Here is a 6000-nt window from a genome sequence, read left to right on the forward strand (position 1 = left end):
CCACCCAACAGGGCCAAAAAAAGAAGAAAGATGTGATTTTAAACCACAATAATCTATTCCCTTACAGTTCTGGAGGCTAGAGTTCCAAAGACAAGGTGCTGGGAAGGCCCTGCTCTCTAGGAAGACTCTGGGGAGAATCCTTCCTCGCCTCTTCTAGCCTCCAGCGCTGCCACCAGCCCCTGGCCGTCCCTGGTTCACAGACCCGCCTCTGCCTCCTCATCACATGGTCTTCTTCCTGCGCCTGTGCCTCTTCTCTTCTCCTCAGAACACTAGAACCCATATTGGGTTTAAGGCCCACCTACTCCAGGATCTTAGCTTAGGTTGGTTACATCTGCAAAGACTCTATTTTCCAGATGGACAGAAATGTGGGGAGAAGCTCTTCACCCAGTGCTATGTGTGCTGTGTGTATTGTGTGTGTGCTGTGAGTGTGTGCTGTGTGCTGTGAGTGTGTGCTGTGTGCTGTGAGTGTGTGCTGTGTGTATTGTGTGTGTGCTGTGAGTGCGTGCTGTGTGTACCGAGAGTGTGTGCTGTGAGTGTCTGTTTGTGGTTTGGCTTTATTGTGTTGAATTCCCCGCCTCGAAGTTGCCCCTTGCTGGATCCTTGCAGCCTCCACAGCCAGCAATAGGGTGTGTTGTCAAGCTTTTGAGATTCTGCCAGCCTCATGAGTGGAAAACAGTACTCCCTGTTCTAGTTTTCATTGTGCATAAAGTTGAGCATTTTTCTTCTGTGTTGGTCGCACATATTTTTGGATAGTGCATATCTTTGCCCATTTTTTCTAAGGAGCGCTGGGGTTTTTTCCCCTCGATTTTTCTGGTCAAACTTGCCCAGGATTTTTCTTCAGTTCTTTTCTGTTTTTCTCTTTTGGTGTGTGGTGAAGTTTTCGTGGCCAGTGAGATGGAATCATGGCTCACGCTAGCTTCTCTAATCCGCAGGGCTTGCTCTCTCTCTGTTATTCACGTAAAATGTTTTTGTTTTTGTTTTAATATGGAAGCTTGGTTTTGAAATTTCCTGACTATGTTTCTCTTCTTCAGTTACAGGCAGACCCTCTCCTTCATGTTTCTCAATTGCCCCTCTTCTGAAAAATGTTTATTCCACTCGCAGATGTTTCTCCTGGGTACAGGCTGTTTTGGAAGAAAGCGCTGGTAGGTCCGCTTCGAGAGTCAGTGGGCACCAGGGGGCCCACCCGCCTTCAGCGGGGACCACTCCAGTCATGAGCCGCTGTGGTCAGCAATGCCCGCCCCCCACGCTCAAATCGTGCTTCTCTGCTCTACTGTGAAAACCCACAGCTATCCTGGGATTTTCCTCTTCCTGTGTCCATCAGATGCTCCTTTACTTGCTCTGCTTTTTCTTGCACAGACACAGAAACACATGAGTCTTCACGCTGGTAATGGCTTATTCCCATTTGCTTGTACTTTGAGTTCTGAAGAATATCTTGTGACCCAGTTTTATTAGGGCTTCCCGGTTAAGAATCTGCCTGCAATGCAAGAGATCTGGGTTTGTTTCCTGGGTCGGGAAGATCCCATGGAGAAGGAAATGGCAATCCTCTCCAGTGTTCTTGCCTGGAAAATCCCATGGACAGAGGAGCCTGGCGGGCTACAGTCCAAGGGGTCTCAAAGAGTCGGACACGACTGAGTGACTAAACCTCCACCACCAGTTTCATTGTGTTCCCTGCAGCTGTCTGCTTCTCTATCTAGTTGTGCTGGCTGTTCTTATGGAGGAGTTCAGAGAGAATGAAACATGAGACTCCTGTCAACGTGGCCATCTTCACCTGTTTCCGCTCCATCTTTAAGGATTCTTTATACCTTCCTGAAAATGGCTCTGTGTTTCTGATCTTTATTACAAGTATTTTCTAGCAGCGTGTGTGTGTGAGCGTGTGTGTGTGTGTTTAACAATGCATAAGGTGCATTTTGGTATGCAGAGTTTCTTTTGTAATGCTTATGTGTTCAATTTTACTCACCTTTTCTTTCAGACATCTGGATTTTGATTCATAATGAAAAAACTTTTCCCCATAGAGGAATTCACTCACGTTGCCTTCTAGAATTTAGAATGTGTATGATTTTATTTTTCACATTTATATTTCCAATTCGTTTGGAGTTTATTGTTGAGTATAGGATGAAGAATGATTATTTGATTTTTTTTCAGCATGATTTATAAAAAGGCCAGTCACTTTTCCAGCATTTGAAATCTCTTTATCATAGACTTAATTTCCCTATGTACTTGGGTTATTTCTGGACTTCTGTTGATCCGTCTTTCTAGTCATATACCAACGCCCTGAGTTTTCCTTTCAAAAAATATTCTTTTTTATACCATATTGTGGTATAAAATTTTATACCATATTTTATACAATATTATGAAATATTGAAGACATACCAAAAGATTTAAAGAGTGATACAGTGATGACCCAGGTACCTATTATCCAGCTTAAGAAAAAAAAATCACCATAACAATGGAGCACGCCCCACCCCCTGCCCTGTGTGTGTCCTTCCCCCAGTCACAGCAGCAGAAGAACTGCTGGCTGGGACTGAAAGCACAGCGATAGCCTTAAAGAGAGAAGGAGTGAGGCCAGCAGGCAAGAGAAGGAGAAAACCATTTGGCTGCAAACACGTCTTACCTTTCATGAATAAAAGAAGGATGGCTCAGATTCAGGAACCCAAGAGAGACATGGAGAACTATTCCAGAAATGATCACCACCTACCCGACTGCATTTCAGAGCTGCCATGGACCAGCGCCTCCTGTGTGCCCCCAATTTCCCTCTTTTTTGAGCAGGAGCATCTGCAGCGATGGTCCTGTGCTCATCCCGCCTGCAGCGCTCAGGGGACAGGGGACGTGTCTTCCTCGTTTCATCTACAGATGAAGACGAACTGCATTTGGACGCACCTGGAGGCCTGTTCACACCCAGATCCGATTCAGAGGGTGAGATTATGGGCTTGGGGCTGATGTGAAAATGGAATGGGACCCTGGGGGTCTTGAGTGTACTTTGCATCTGAAAGGGATGTGAATCTTTGAGGGCCAGAAGGCAAACTGCGGTGGGCAGCCTCTAAGATGACCCCAATGCTCCCCCATTTCCTGCAGCCACACCCTTGCCCATTGCTCACAGCTTTACCATGAAGTGTGGGCTGCACCTAAAGACTTGATTCTAAAGAATACAAGACAGCAAAGTGATGGGGTGTCGTGGCAACATCCGGTCACAAAAAGGCACTGGGGGTTATCTGCACTGCCTCCCACTCTGAGACCGGCTGAGGCTGGCAGCTGGTCTTCTGCTGGCCCACCTGGCAGGAAGTTGAGCCATCCTCCAAACAGCAGCCCAGAGGGGCCGAACCCACCAAGGACCATGTGAGGGCGTGGAAGGGCTCCATCCCTGTGGACCTCGAGAGGAGTCAGGTCCTTAACAACAGCCTGTGAGAGACACTGAGCGGGAACCCAGCTGGACCACACCAGGATCCCGAACCACAGGAAGTGTGAGATGATAAACGTCTACGGTGTCATCTGCTGTGTTCTGGGATTCTGTCTTTTATAAGCAGTTAATACAGAGTGGAGCAGTAAATTCTAGAAAGGCTAGAAAGCACAGACCCAGGAGAAACGTCTCTCGGGAACACAGGGGGCCTGGGACAGAGGCTGGGGTATTTGCTGCTGCGACCACCTTTGGGCTGGTGCCAGGCAAAGAGCAGGCAATGAGCGAAGGAGCTGACTGGACACAGTGGAGTGAGGGAGTCTTGGTGGGGAAGTGGGTGGAGCACAGCCAAGTACGGAGGCAGAACTGAACTGAGAGGATCAGGAGGGACGTGGATCCACAACGTGGCCTCAGAAACTCAGCTGTGACCTCCCGGCCATAACAAACTTGTTCCCAGACTGCCCCGGCACTGACCCCCAGGAGTCACATAGCAGGAGATTGCCCGCTGGTGTCATGGGGTCCCCCAGTCTCTGTGCAATGCTGCTGAGAAGGTAAACTTTGGAGTGGGGCAGCCCCAAGTTCAAATCTCTCATACTTACTAGCTGTGTGACCTTGGAGTAGTTACCTAACCTCTCTGAGCCTTGGTTCTTCATTTGGTTGTTGTAAAGATTGCAGGAGATGATGCCAAAAAAGGGTAGCTTAATACACGGTCATTAAACAAAAAAAAAATACACGGTCATTCAAATCCAGATGAATCCAGTTTAAAAATTATACTTAGCTCTATCTTAGTTTCCCCGGTGGCTCAGCTGGTAAAGAATCCGCCTGCAATGCGGGAGACCTGGGTTCAATCCCTGGGTTGGGAAGATCCCCTGGAGAAGGGAATGGCTACCCACTCCAGTATTCTGGCCTGGAGAATTCCATGGACTATATGGTCCATGGGTCGCAGAGTCGGACACGACTGAGTGACTCTCACTTTAGCTCTATCAGACTCTATCGTCCCCAGCCTCCAAGATATGCGACGATGATGTTTGCACAGCCTCACCCTCGTTCCCACTGACCCTTCTTTGGGCCCATCAGCCTCCCCAGAACCTAGGAGGAACCTGCCTGGTGCAAACCGGGCGGAGGTTCTGAGAAAGCAGGATGAAGGCGCTAGGCAGATTCCTCTGGGGGTCCTAGGCCTCCTTGCTGGAGGGAGGGGAGGGTTTCCCAGCTGTCCTGGGGAGGCTGATCATGACCTTTAGCCGGAGCCCGCACACAGGCTCTGACCCTCCTCCACTCGCCTGGACCATCAGTGTGCCCTACAGGGGACCGCCGTCCGGAGGAAGCTGGACAGTTTAGAGACAGGCACAGGAGAGGACTCCTGGGGAGGACAGAGCCTCAGGTTTCCACTTGGCCGTTTGGAGGAGGAGGAATTAACTGCTCTGAACTGAAAAACCGAGGATGAGGTAAGGACAGGAATCAAGCTCTTCAACCCAAGTCCTGTCCAAATTCTTTCTGCAGTAGGGAAATTGAAGATTCTCGTGGTACGACAGCGTCACCTGGTGGGGAAACCTGAGATGGCACGTAGAAGGTTTCCAGGGTGCCCCTGCCTTTGCTTTGGAGGAGAGACACAGAAAATGGCCTCCCTAGGACCGTGATCCCTCCAGAAAACTGGAGTATAACATCTGCTTTCCACTCTCAAAGGTTAAAGAAGCTGTGTCTTAAAACCTTGTGTGAATAAGGTTATGGGATATTCCAACTCAGTATCCACATGACTTGTGGTTCAGTCTCAAGCCCGACTCTTTGCGATCCCATGGACTGCAACACGTCAGCCTCCCCTGTCCTCCACTATCTCCCAGAGTTTGCCAAGATTCATTTTCATTGAGTCAGAGATGCCATCTAACCATCCCGTCTTCCGCCGCCCCCTTCTCCTCCTGCCCTCCATCTTTCCCAGTACCAAGGTCTTTTCCAGTGAGCCGGCTCTTTGCATCAGGTGGCCAAAGTACTGGAACTTCAGCTTCAGCATCCTTGCAAATGGCTGCTTCCATCTGGTTAGCAATAGTCACTTCGTATTTTCCCAGGCAGGGGACTGGGACTCACCTAATTCAGTGCTCAAAAACGGCCTTGCAGGGTTGCCCAGGTGTTACCTAGTTTTGACAGGAGCAGACGTAGAGCTGGAGAGGGGCTGAGGGACTCGCCCAGGGTCAGCGCCAGGATCCTAAGGCTCCTTCTGCTCTAAGTTGCGTGGGAAACAAATGATGGTTTCAGCTTCGAGTTCCCCAAATACCCGAGGGGTTCTCCTTGGTTTCCAGAATTCCTACATTTCTTTCCCCAACTGAAGATTGACTTTCTATTAATCAACTCCAGATACCGTTGTGTTTCTAGGAAAGTACAAATTAGCTCTCCGAGAGACTGTGTTGATTACACGGGAGCTGGGTTAGGCGCGGGGGGAGAGTCAGCAGCAGGAGCCTCACACTCTGGGCCAGTGGTTAGCACAGACCCCAGGGCGCAGGGTCACACGGGTCACTCTGGTGACTCCCACGCAAGGCCACACTGAGCCTCTCAGCTAGGAGATCAAGCAGAACTCGGTTTATTACCATGTGTATGTTGTGGCTGTGAGTCCTGGGTTA

Source organism: Bubalus kerabau, chromosome 6 (genome assembly GCF_029407905.1).
Source record: "Bubalus kerabau isolate K-KA32 ecotype Philippines breed swamp buffalo chromosome 6, PCC_UOA_SB_1v2, whole genome shotgun sequence".
In the NCBI taxonomy this organism is placed as follows: domain Eukaryota; kingdom Metazoa; phylum Chordata; class Mammalia; order Artiodactyla; family Bovidae; genus Bubalus; species Bubalus kerabau.